Here is a 14,447-nt window from a genome sequence, read left to right as displayed (position 1 = left end):
TCAAGAGGGCCACCATTGTTCCTGTTCCCAAGAAAGCTAAGGTAACTGAGCTAAACGACTACCGCCCCGTAGCACTCACTTCCGTCATCATGAAGTGCTTTGAGAGACTAGTCAAGGACCATATCACCTCCACCCTACCTGACACCCTAGACCCACTCCAATTTGCTTACCGCCCAAATAGGTCCACAGACGATGCAATCTCAACCACACTGCACACTGCCCTAACCCACCTGGACAAGAGGAATACCTATGTGAGAATGCTGTTCATCGACTACAGCTCGGCATTCAACACCATAGTACCCTCCAAGCTCGTCATCAAGCTCGAGACTCTGGGTCTCGACCCCGCCCTGTGCAACTGGGTACTGGACTTCCTGATGGGCCGCCCCCAGGTGGTGGGGGTAGGCAACAACATCTCCTCCCCGCTGATCCTCAACACGGGGGCCCCACAAGGGTGCGTTCTGAGCCCTCTCCTGTACTCCCTGTTCACCCACAACTGCGTGGCCACGCACGCCTCCAACTCAATCATCAAGTTTGCGGACGACACAACAGCGGTAGGCTTGATTACCAACAACGACGAGACGGCCTACAGGGAGGAGGTGAGGGCCCTCGGAGTGTGGTGTCAGGAAAATAACCGCACACTCAACGTCAACAAAACTAAGGAGATGATTGTGGACTTCAGGAAACAGCAGAGGGAACACCCCCCTATCCACATCGATGGAACAGTAGTGGAGAGGGTAGCAAGTTTTAAGTTCCTCGGCATACACATCACAGACAAACTGAATTGGTCCACTCACACTGACAGCGTCGTGAAGAAGGCGCAGCAGCGCCTCTTCAACCTCAGGAGGCTGAAGAAATTCGGCTTGTCACCAAAAGTACTCACAAACTTCTACAGATGCACAATCGAGAGCATCCTGGCGGGCTGTATCACCGCCTGGTACGGCAACTGCTCCGCCCTCAACCGTAAGGCTCTCCAGAGGGTAGTGAGGTCTGCACAACGCATCACCGGGGGCAAACTACCTGCCCTCCAGGACACCTACACCACCCGATGTTACAGGAAGGCCATAAAGATCATCAAGGACATCAACCACCCGAACCACTGCCTGTTCACCCCGCTATCATCCAGAAGGCGAGGTCAGTACAGGTGCATCAAAGCTGGGACCGAGAGACTGAAAAACAGCTTCTATCTCAAGGCCATCAGACTGTTAAACAGCCACCACTAACATTGAGTGGCTGCTGCCAACACACTGTCATTGACACTGACCCAACTCCAGCCACTTTAATGGGATTAATGGGAAATTATGTAAATATATCACTAGCCACTTTAAACAATGCTACCTTATATAATGTTACTTACCCTACATTATTCATCTCATATGCATACGTATATACTGTACTCTACATCATCGACTGCATCCTTATGTAATACATGTATCACTAGCCACTTTAACTATGCCACTTTGTTTACTTTGTCTACATACTCATCTCATATGTATATACTGTACTTGATACCATCTACTGTATGCTGCTCTGTACCATCACTCATTCATATATCCTTATGTACATATTCTTTATCCCCTTACACTGTGTATAAGACAGTAGTTTTGGAATTGTTAGTTAGATTACTTGTTGGTTATCACTGCATTGTCGGAACTAGAAGCACAAGCATTTCGCTACACTCGCATTAACATCTGCTAACCATGTGTATGTGACAAATACAATTTGATTTGATTTGATTTACTGACATGGGAGTGAATATTTATGTAAATGAGATATTTCTGTATTTCATTTTCAATACATTTGCAAACACTTACTAAAAACATGTTTTCACTTTGTCATTATGGGGTATTGTTTGTAGATGGGTAAGATTTAAAAATATATATTTAATCGCGGCTGTAACACAATGTGTAATAAGTCGCGGGTATGAATACTTTCTAAAGCCACTGTAGCTCCACCTCACCGTATGAATAGGCTAGGTGGAAGTTTCACCATGTTGCTTCTACCAATCAAATCCTCTGATCTTCAAGTGTGTAGGACTTAGTTGTCGATTTGGGATTGGTGAATCGGCACCTCTGAGGCAAACTCAAAACCCACATCCGTCTAATCGATAAACCCGCGAACACCCTCTGGCACCCGATTTAGGTCCTTCTTTTAATGCTCTTCTGTTCGTACTTCGCCTCCACATCAACTGTACAGCGACTCCTACTCTGCACTAGCAGCCTACGCTCCAATGCCACTGATTGTCCTCAGAACCCCATTAGAAGAGCTGTTTGATTACACAGATTAAGAGCTGTGATTAGGGGGATTGATAGGATAGGGACACAGGCGGTGCAATAGATGGAATCAGGAGAGGCAACTTCCCATATGCCCCTGACTGCGTGTCACATCCCAAATGGCACCCTAGTCTCTATGTAGTGCACTATTTTTGACCAGGGTCCATATGGGTCCCCGTAGGGTAGTGCCCTACATATTGAATAGGGTACCATTTGGGACACTACCTGCCTGGAAGGAGGCAGTGTTCATGTCGTCAGCAGCTTTCTCATCCTCAACTAAATCTGTGTTCCCCTCGTTTGCTCACTCTGTGTGACTGCCCAGGGAGAATTAATGATCCACTAGCACCGGTATGACACGAGGCCCCCTTTATAGAGATGTCATTGCTGAGATGTAATTTTTGCACTGATTAATTAAGGAATGCTATTTCATTACATCTGCGGTAATTGATATAGATTGCTAGTCTTTTCCCTCAGATTTTTCCCCTATGTTGTGTTAATCTCATCCCTGCATTGGGTTTCCAACATATGCTAACGGCAATGGGCAAATCCAACCTTGAATGTTATCAGCGTATTTTTTTTAGGTTTTGGTCTTGAGTGACTGTGATAATATCTGATGGTGAACAGGCAGGAACCACATGAATAATGTTCATGTACTTTGGCCTAAACCGTTACAATTGGCCATGTAATCCTTTGGGCATTTTTACTGTAGTTCTGTCAGAGTGGTCATTGTATTCTTGGTCACCTCATTGACTAAGATCCTTTTTGTCCAGTTTCTGAGATTGATCGGATCACCAGCTCTAAGGAAGGGTAGTTTCATTTTTTTTTCATTTCCCCAATGATGGAGACAATTGTCGTGTCTTTGGCTATGCCCGATTAAGTTATATGACATGCTATTCTATAAAATCCTTTCTCTGTAATTAATATTACCTGATTGAGCTAATCATGTAAATGTAATTAACTAGAGAGTCGGGGCACCACAAAATAATATTTATAGAGCTGTTATCTTCCGAATAAACTCTTAAAGACCTAGTAATATTTTACATCAATAGCAGTCAATATTAATAGTCACCTTAATTCAGTCTCATCTGAAAGTTGTAAATTCTTGGTTATCTTCATGAACCCTGCCTAACAAGTTGAATCAGCAATACAAAATTTGGTTTAATTATTTATTTACTAAATACCTAACTAATCACACAGAATTACATATACACAGAATTAATTATACCTTGATTACAAATTACGTCATAAAGGAAAACGTCCCTGGTGGGCGGAACAGATATGACAGCTGGTTACACAAAAGAAAAGGGGCTGGGTTTGAGTGAAAGAGCGGGAAGACTGAGGGACAAGGGGAGAAGCTGTGCTATCGTAAATGCAGTATCTTATGCATACTAAATTACCGCCCATTTGGAAAAGGAAAATGCAATAAATATTTACTCTGAGCTGCGCTTCGGTAGATTGGTGGTAGATGGAAGGCCATGTTGCCAAACCGAGTCCTTTGAAGAATGTCTCTGGTGGTCAGTACGTTGTAGTAACGTCGTTGTGTGGTAGACGGGATACTCTGTCTGTTCTTTCGTAGCCCGTGTTTGCAGCTGCTGTTGCTAACTCAACGGCTAGGAGTTATCACTTTTGTAGTGAATAAGAGTTCAACGTTCATACCATTCGCAACCAAAGCTCACGCTGAGGTTGGCTTAGTTCTGTAGTTGACATGTTAGTCCTTTTAACGCAGAGGCTGCAGACCTCATGTATTATCACGTAATATCCACTAGGTACAATGTGTAGTGTTTCAGATGGGAATAAAATGGTTAGAGAGAAACACAGCCCTGTATACCACATAAAAGACCATTGTGTTGTCTTCGGGCTGCATCCCAAATAGGGCTCTGGTGAAAAGTAGTGCACTTTGTAAGGAATAGGGTGCCATTTTGGAAGAAACCTCTGCGTTTTGAAATCAAATCTAATTTCATTTGTCACATGCACCAAATACAACAGGTGTAGTAGACCTTACAGTGAAATGCTTACTTACAAGCCCTTTTAAGAAAATACCTATAAAAAAAGTTACAAATAATTAAAGAGCAGCAGAAATGCCTCTAACGTCAAGCCTATTGACCCACACAGGCAGGTAGCCAAAACATCTTCCTCCTTTCTCTCATCACATCTTGACTAAATGCTTGGGGAAAGTATGAGTTTGTGTGGCCTACCTAAGGAAATGGGTGTCGGATGGGATGGATCGATGCCTCTTGAATCCATACGCTTGACTTACAGAGCTGTAGCTAAATGACTCAAAGCCTATGCTGCTATTCATCACCCCCAGTCTGTCAGAATGACTAGATTCATCAAAAGTGAGGATTTACATTAACCCATGATTAATTATATCCCAATTACTGGCATTTAATAGAGTGCATTTGTACTGAGAATGAGCCGTGTATAAATACTAAAGCTAGTTATTTAGTGAAGACCACAATGCTAAATGCCTAAGTGATGGGTTAAGTGATTAAGTGGCATGTGCAATGTTCAGTACAGTGTTGGTCATATAATATAGCAAACAGCTCCGGACTTTGTGGTGGTCATGGGCGGTGTCTTCATTTTCATTTTCCCATCCATGAGAATGGGCCGTTCCAATAAACTATTTTGGGGCCGGTGTCTGTGAAATTGGACAGCAGCTAATTAGCCAAATTATGATTATTCCACACAAAAAGTGTGCTTACGATGGACTATCCCACCAGGCATTAGCCCGAACTGCCCCATGTCTAGTCTGTTTCTGGTGGCGGTCATATGAGGATCTGTTGCCGGTAATGTTTTCAGAGATAAACCGAAGGTATGCGACCTGAAAAGGTCAAATTCCATAACAGTTATTATGAGCAACATACTCACTGCACAAATTCAAGTTAAAACAGCCATACATTTTTTTACAAGCAAACTTCTCTTTGAACAGCTTCAGTAGCTAGTTTCCATGAACTTGTCCAGTGTTTTTTTTATATTTTTTTACATTTATTAAGTTTTCGTAGAATATAGCGTGCATTTCCATTGAACTGTCTTGTCAATAAAAATAAATTGCTGAATGTAATGACGTCACACCCCATTTAAAAAAATATGTTTTTGCAAAAACATAGTTTCAAATTAAATGGAAGTGGTTGAAGTGTTATCCATTTAAGCATATTACAGATGAATAAATTGCTGACAGCCTGTATGTCCTCCCATCTATCTGTTTCATGTCTCAGGTAGCCTGCATATGTACTTTGGTGTCCGTATTGATCGTGTCCCTGCTTACAAATATCTGGATAAATGAAAAGCTGTCTTATAAAAAGCATATTAATGAGTTAAGAATCTGAGAATAAAAATAGGCTTCTTCTATAGAAATAGGTCCTGCCACTCGCTAAATAGTAGAAAGCAGATTATTCAGTCAACGTTCCTATCGGTCCTGGACTATGGCGACATCATCTATATGAACACAGCTGCAACTTCATTGAAGCTGTCAGATGCCGTTGATCATAGCATACTGCACTTTATTACGGGCACCAATTTTAGTACTCATCACTGCATTCTCTACCAGAAAGTTGTTTGGCAGTCTTTAATGTCACGTAGGTTGGTACATTACTGTGTTTTCATTTATAAATCCCTTTCACAAAAAGTCCCACTGTACCTAACATCCTTACTGAACTAGACCTACAAGTTTCCACACCTGGGCTCAGGGATGGTTAACTCTGGAAATGCCTTTGGTGTCTACTGAGTTAGGTAAATCAGCTTTTAGTTTTCTTGCACCTTATTTGTAGAACAATCTTCAAAATGTTCTTACATTTGAAGTTCTTATGCCTCTAGGGCAATTCAGAAAGCTGATTGAGAACCTTATTACTGATGAATATGTTTGTTTTTTTATGGCCGTGTTTAAAAAATAATAAAAAATGTGTATATATCTGTAATTTCTGTAGTTCAAGGCTCATCTCTAAAATATACCCTGGTCTCAGTATGACTCCCTGATAAAAAATGTTTAAGAAGGTTAAAACATTTTTTTTTTAAGATTTAAAAATATAAAAAACTACAAGCCAGCATGGATAGAATGCAATCATTTAATAATTTTGCCATATTCTAATAATTCTCATGTGCCAATGTATCACCAGGGTCCGTGCCGTGGTGAAACTTGTCATCATCCTGGTGTGGCTGAAATAGCCGAATTCACTAATTTTGAAGTGGTGTCCACTTACTTTTAATGAAGTGCTCTGGGGACCTTTAACAGAATGTGACTGGCAGAACGGATGTTTTATGTGGAGGATGAGGGCTGCAGTAAACATCTCAGATAGGGGGGACAAGCAAGGCCCAACTGACAGAGCTGTCATGAATTTCAGGCTGCCGCGAACCTGAAGCTAAATTCAGCTAGACATATTGGACAGTTTTCCATGTAAATGGACATATCTAGAAGACTTGTGTCTACAGTGTGTTTGATCAAACACCTGCATATAGTAATTCCCCATCATGTTGAAAATGTCATAAGACTGACTTCAGATTTCAGCTTGCCAAAGCACTGTCAGGTCGCCCTGGACAGGAACATAGACTGTAGCTCAAATGGCACCCTATTACCTATATAGTGCACTACTTTGACCAGTGCGCATATGGCTCTGGTCAAAAGTCGTTACTATGTAGGAGATAGGGTGCCATTTAGGATGCACACCCTCTCACACATCCTGTCCAGAGCAGCATCAACAGTCACCCTGTCAATCAACCGGGGAGGGGGAGGGCCCTTTGTCAGGTTGTCAATCACCTGTCTGACCATGTCAGTTAAGGGACAGACCTGGGAACTCAGCTCTTTTTGAAGGCTGAGCAGCAACATGTACCGCAACTGGACATGGCAGACCAGACAGCACTGGGCACAGGAAAAAGATAGGCTGACAAATGTCTGGTCCAGTGGTAGTTCTGCCGAGTGTCGACTCCTGCCCCCTTGGACATGTTCAAAACCCGCCCTGCAACCTTTCATTCTGTCTCTCCCCATATCTGTTTCCCCATCTCATTCTGTACCTAAACAAAAAAGAAAATATACAAAAGGATAGTGCATGTTCACAATTCTTTAAAAAGAAAAAAGAACAGGAAAAGATAGGCCAGCAGGGAAGTAGTGTTTTCTTTCGGAGTGATTAGGGTATTGGAAGGATGCATTTTAATATCCAAACATGACCCCCATTAGGTTTGATAGGGGCCCTGATTGAATACTTCTAAAATGCATCCTTGTCTTGGTCTTCCTTGAAGTAATCACTGATCAAGCATGATTGGATTGTTGAGTGTTCCACTGCGTTGATTCCACCGATCATGTCATGCTCAATAATTCTTTCAACTGTGACCATTTTCATGATGATATGTTGAACTTCATTGCATGTTCGGGTGACTGAATCTTTACTCGTTGTTACTCTGACTTTTTGTTTGGTATTTGTCTGCTTTCATTTTTGATTTGTTGTTGTGGGCTCTCATCATGTGCCAACAGCCACCATCTTGGTATATTGTCCTTGCTAAGGATCAATCATTAAAATGTATTTATAAAGCCCTGTGTACATCAACAGATGTCACAAAGTACTATACAGAAACCCAGCCTAAAACCCCAAACAGCAAGCAATGCAGATGGAGAAGTACGGTGACTAGGAAAAACTCCCTAGAGAGGCAGGAACCTAGGAAGAAACCTAGAGAGGAACCAGGCTCTGAGGAGTGGCCCATTCTCTTCTGGCTGTGCCGGGTGGAGATTATAAGAGTACATGGCCATTAAGGCCAGATTTTTCTTCAAGATTTTCAAACGTTCATAGATGACCAGCAGGGTCAAATAATAATCACAGTGGTTGTAGAGGGTACAACAGTTCAGTACTTCAGGAGTAAATGTCAGTTGGCTTTTCATAGCTGAGCATTCAGAGGTCGAAAACAGCAGGTCCGGGACAAGGTAGCACGTCTGATGAAACAGGTCAGGGTTCCATAGCCGCAGGCAGAACAGTTGAAACTGGAGCAGCAGCATGACCAGGTGGAATGGAGTCAGCCAGAAGTCATCAGGCCAGGTAGTCCTGAGGCATGATCCTAGGGCTAAGGTCCACTGGGAGAGAGAGAATTATAGGGAGCATACTTACATTCACACAGGACACCAGATAAGACAGGAGAATTACACCAGATATAACAGATTGACCTTAGCCCCCCGGCACATAGACTATTGGAGGCTGAGATGGGTGGGTTGGGGGAAACTGTGGCCCCGTCTGATGATACCCCCGGACAGGGCCAACCAGGCAGGATATAACCCCACCCATTTTGCCAAAGCACAGCCCCCCACACCACTATAGAGATATCAACAGTACAGTGCAACATAAAGCTATGACTTCATGGAACTCTATTCCACATCAGGTAACTGATGAAGCAGTAGAATGAGATTTAAAAAGCAGGTAAAAATACACCTTATGGAACAGCGGGGACTGTGAAGTAACACATATAGGTACAGACACATGCATACACACACATGATAACATATGCACTATGCACACACGTACACATGGATTTTGCGTTGTAGATGTGTGGTAGTGGAGTATGGGCCTGAGGGCACACACAACCTCTTGCGACGAGCAATCCCGTATCCGAAGCGTAATCATAGCCTCAAATGCATTAGCATAACGCAGCGGACATAAATACCCCTAGAAACGTTTCCTATTCATGAAAATCGCAAATGAAATAAATATATTCAAACATAAGCTTAGCCTTTTGTTAACAACACTGTCATCTCAGATTTTCAAAATATGCGTTACAGCCAACGCTAGACAAGCATTTGTGTAAGTTTAGCATGGCATAATGCTATGCTAGCTCTGCTGGCAGCAGGCAACATTTTCACGAAAATAAGAAAAGCAACCAAATTAAACAATTTACCTTTGAAGAACTTCAGATGCTTTCACTCATGAGACTCCCAGTTAGATAGCAAATGTTCCTTTTTTCCAAAAATATTATTTTTGTAGGCGAAATAGCTCCCATTTCTTCATCATGCTTGGCTGAGAAATCGACCGGAAAATGCTACAACAAAAAGTTTGAAATATCCAATAAATGTCGTTCCACTTCATGATTGTGTCCAACTTGTTGTTGATTCTTCACAAAAAAATACAGTTTTATATCTTTATGTTTGAAGCCTGAAATGTGGCTAAAGGTCGCAAAGTTCAAGGGGGCCGAATACTTTCGCAAGGCACTGTATAACGCCAAAATTCTCCATAATATCGACAGAAACATGGCAAATGTTGTTTAGGATCCATCATCAAGGTGTTTTTAACATATATATTCGATAATATATCCGTCGAAGCGATTGGAAAAATGGATACCTCAGTATTTTACGCAAGATTTTCTGCGGGAGACACCATGTGACCACACGCTATATGTGGTCCCTTACAGCCATTCTTCAATGGAAATGCCTAAAAAGACGTCACAATGCTGTAGACAGCTTGGGGAATACGTGGAAAACGTAAACTCATCCGTAGCTCATTCACAGCCGTATAAGGAGTCATTGGCATGAGGCGGTTTCAAAAAATGCGGCACTTCCTGGTTGGATTTTTATCTGGGTTTCACCTGTAACATCAGTTCTGTGGCACTCACAGACAATATCTTTGCAGTTTTGGAAACATCAGAGTGTTTTGTTTCCAAAGCTGTCAATTATATGCATAGTCGAGCATCTTTTCGTGACAAAATATCTTATTTAAAACGGGAACGTTTTTCATCCAAAAATGTTAATAGCGCCCCCTAATGCATAACTGGTTAATGTGTTGTGACTGTAATGAATGTATTGTAATGTTTTTAAAATGATATAACTGGCTTCATTTTGCTGGACCCCAGGAAGAGTAGCTGCCTTGGCAGCAGCTAATGGTGATAAATAAAAAATATACAAATACATTTACATTTACATTTAAGTCATTTAGCAGACGCTCTTATCCAGAGCGACTTACAAATTGGTGCATTCACCTTATGACATCCAGTGGAACAGCCACTTTACAATAGTGCATCTAAATCTTTTAAGGGGGGGGTGAGAAGGATTACTTTATCCTATCCTAGGTATTCCTTAAAGAGGTGGGGTTTCAGGTGTTCCCGGAAGGTGGTGATTGACTCCGCTGTCCTGGCGTCGTGAGGGAGTTTGTTCCACCATTGGGGGGCCAGAGCAGCGAACAGTTTTGACTGGGCTGAGCGGGAACTGTACTTCCTCAGTGGTAGGGAGGCGAGCAGGCCAGAGGTGGATGAACGCAGTGCCCTTGTTTGGGTGTAGGGCCTGATCAGAGCCTGGAGGTACTGAGGTGCCGTTCCAGTCACAGCTCCGTAGGCAAGCACCATGGTCTTGTAGCGGATGCGAGCTTCAACTAGAAGCCAGTGGAGAGAGCGGAGGAGCGGGGTGACGTGAGAGAACTTGGGAAGGTTGAACACCAGACGGGCTGCGGCGTTCTGGATGAGTTGTAGGGGTTTAATGGCACAGGCAGGGAGCCCAGCCAACAGCGAGTTGCAGTAATCCAGACGGGAGATGACAAGTGCCTGGATTAGGACCTGCGCCGCTTCCTGTGTGAGGCAGGGTCGTACTCTGCGGATGTTGTAGAGCATGAACCTACAGGAACGGGCCACTGCCTTGATGTTAGTTGAGAACGACAGGGTGTTGTCCAGGATCACGCCAAGGTTCTTAGCACTCTGGGAGGAGGACACAATGGAGTTGTCAACCGTGATGGCGAGATCATGGAACGGGCAGTCCTTCCCCGGGAGGAAGAGCAGCTCCGTCTTGCCGAGGTTCAGCTTGAGGTGGTGATCCGTCATCCACACTGATATGTCTGCCAGACATGTAGAGATGCGATTCGCCACCTGGTCATCAGAAGGGGGAAAGGAGAAGATTAATTGTGTGTCGTCTGCATAGCAATGATAGGAGAGACCATGTGAGGTTATGACAGAGCCAAGTGACTTGGTGTATAGCGAGAATAGGAGAGGGCCTAGAACAGAGCCCTGGGGGACACCAGTGGTGAGAGCGCGTGGTGAGGAGACAGATTCTCGCCACGCCAGCTGGTAGGAGCAACCTGTCAGGTAGGACGCAATCCAAGCGTGGGCCGCGCCGGAGATGCCCAACTCGGAGAGGGTGGAGAGGAGGATCTGATGGTTCACAGTATCGAAGGCAGCCGATAGGTCTAGAAGGATGAGAGCAGAGGAGAGAGAGTTAGCTTTAGCAGTGCGGAGCGCCTCCGTGATACAGAGAAGAGCAGTCTCAGTTGAATGACTAGTCTTGAAACCTGACTGATTTGGATCAAGAAGGTCATTCTGAGAGAGATAGTGGGAGAGCTGGCCAAGGATGGCACGTTCAAGAGTTTTGGAGAGAAAAGAAAGAAGGGATACTGGTCTGTAGTTGTTGACATCGGAGGGATCGACTGTAGGTTTTTTCAGAAGGGGTGCAACTCTCGCTCTCTTGAAGACGGAAGGGACGTAGCCAGCGGTCAGGGATGAGTTGATGAGCGAGGTGAGGTAAGGGAGAAGGTCTCCGGAAATGGTCTGGAGAAGAGAGGAGGGGATAGGGTCAAGCGGGCAGGTTGTTGGGCGGCCGGCCGTCACAAGACGCGAGATTTCATCTGGAGAGAGAGGGGAGAAAGAGGTCAGAGCACAGGGTAGGGCAGTGTGAGCAGAACAAGCGGTGTCGTTTGACTTAGCAAACGAGGATCGGATGTCGTCGACCTTCTTTTCAAAATGGTTGACGAAGTCATCTGCAGAGAGGGAGGGGGAGGGGGAGGAGGATTCAGGAGGGAGGAGAAGGTGGCAAAGAGCTTCCTAGGGTTAGAGGCAGATGCTTGGAATTTAGAGTGGTAGAAAGTGGCTTTAGCAGCAGAGACAGAGGAGGAAAATGTAGAGAGGAGGGAGTGAAAGGATGCCAGGTCCGCAGGGAGGCGAGTTTTCCTCCATTTCCGCTCGGCTGCCCGGAGCCCTGTTCTGTGAGCTCGCAATGAGTCGTCGAGCCACGGAGCGGGAGGGGAGGACCGAGCCGGCCTGAAGGATAGGGGACATAGAGAGTCAAAGGATGCAGAAAGGGAGGAGAGGAGGGTTGAGGAGGCAGAATCAGGAGATAGGTTGGAGAAGGTTTGAGCAGAGGGAAGAGATGATAGGATGGAAGAGGAGAGAGTAGCGGGGGAGAGAGAGCGAAGGTTGGGACGGCGCGATACCATCCGAGTAGGGGCAGTGTGGGAAGTGTTGGATGAGAGCGAGAGGGAAAAGGATACAAGGTAGTGGTCGGAGACTTGGAGGGGAGTTGCAATGAGGTTAGTGGAAGAACAGCATCTAGTAAAGATGAGGTCGAGCGTATTGCCTGCCTTGTGAGTAGGGGGGGAAGGTGAGAGGGTGAGGTCAAAAGAGGAGAGGAGTGGAAATAAGGAGGCAGAGAGGAATGAGTCAAATGTAGACGTGGGGAGGTTAAAGTCGCCCAGAACTGTGAGAGGTGAGCCGTCCTCAGGAAAGGAGCTTATCAAGGCATCAAGCTCATTGATGAACTCTCCGAGGGAACCTGGAGAGCGATAAATGATAAGGATGTTAAGCTTGAAAGGGCTGGTAACTGTGATACAAACAGACCACCATCTGACTACCCTGAGACAAGGCTGAGTATAGCCCATGAAGGTCTCCTCCACTACATGAGCCAGAGGGGTGCAAAACCGGACAAGAAGATCACATCTGTGACTTAACCTACTCAAGTGATGCACCCCTCCTATGGACTGCATCGAAGAGCACTAGTAAGCCAGTGACTCAACCCCTGTAATAGGAGGCAGAGGAGAGAGGCAGAGAATCCCAGGGAAGAGAGAGGAGCTGGTCAGACAGACAGCAAGGGCGGTTCGTTACTCCAGTGCCTTGCCGTTCACCTTTGCACCCCTGGGCCAGACTAAATTCAATCATAGGACCTACAGTAGAGATGAGTCTTCAGTAAAGACAAATGTAGAGACCGAGTCTGTGTCTCACATGGATAGGCAGACCATTCCATTAAAATGGAGCTCTATAGGAGAAAGCCCTGCCTCCAGCTGTTTGCTTAGAAATTCTAGGGGCAATAAGGAGGCCTGCGTCTTTTGACCATTGTGTACTTGTAGGTATGTACGTCAGGACCAAATCGGAGAGATAGGTGGGAGCAAGTAGGTTAGCAGTAAAACCTTGAAATCAGCCCTAGCCTTAACAGGAAGCCAGTGTAGAGAGGCTAGCACTGAAGGAATGTTATAACATGTTTGGGTTCTAGTCAAGATTCTAGCAGCCGTGTTAAGCACTAACTGAAGTTTATTTAGTGCTTTATCCGGGTAGCCAAAGAGTAGAGCACTACAGTAGTCTAATCTAGTGACAAAAGCATGGATTATCTTTTCTGCATCATTTTTTGACAAAAAAGTTTCAGATTTTTGAAATGTAATGAAGATGGGGAAAAAAGCTGTCCTTTAAATATTCTTGATATGTTTGTCAATAGACAGATCAGTGTCCAGAGTAACGCTAAGGTTCCTTCAAAGTTTTATTTGAGACGATTGTACAACCATCAAGATTAATTGGGACCTAGTGTAGCTCCCTTCAGTAACCACGAGCACAACCGTTCCTTGATTTTAACTGGCGGCTTTATTCTGTAGTTTTAGTCAGAATTATCACCTTCCGTGAGAACTATAAAGTAAATGAAAAATACAGTTAAGCACACTCTTACAACCTTATCTTACGAGTGACTTATTAGCTTGGTATAACTCTGAAGTGCTTACATACATAACAGTTTAACCGGCGTTATAACAGGTTCAGATTAACACATGAATAAAGGAACAAATACCTCATTGGCAGCTTATTACAGAAGGGAGGAAATCAAACTTCACACTTATTATTCCTGGCATGAATTCACACTTCATCCTAACATACACTCTTCAACCTTTATGAACTACACCCGATGACATGAAAACTTAGCTAACGCAGCGCAGGATTGCCTTCCCTCCAAAGGTGTGTTGCTACAATAAGGATCCCCGTTACAACAGTATTAGCTACGTAGTTCCGCTTGTATTATCATTTCCCCCGCACAGCGGACACATAAACAATTCAAACAAAAGACAACGACATAACCTGTAAGTCTAACTGTCAGTTACACCTAGAACAAGCATCTTTGTTTTGTCCGAGTTGAAAAGTAAAACTTTTGCCGCCATCCACTTACTTACAGTTGAAGTCGGAGGTTTACATACACCTTAGCCA

The sequence above is a fragment of the Oncorhynchus keta genome, chromosome 11 (assembly GCF_023373465.1).
Source record: "Oncorhynchus keta strain PuntledgeMale-10-30-2019 chromosome 11, Oket_V2, whole genome shotgun sequence".
Classification (NCBI taxonomy): domain Eukaryota; kingdom Metazoa; phylum Chordata; class Actinopteri; order Salmoniformes; family Salmonidae; genus Oncorhynchus; species Oncorhynchus keta.
This window is presented reverse-complemented; position numbering follows the sequence as displayed.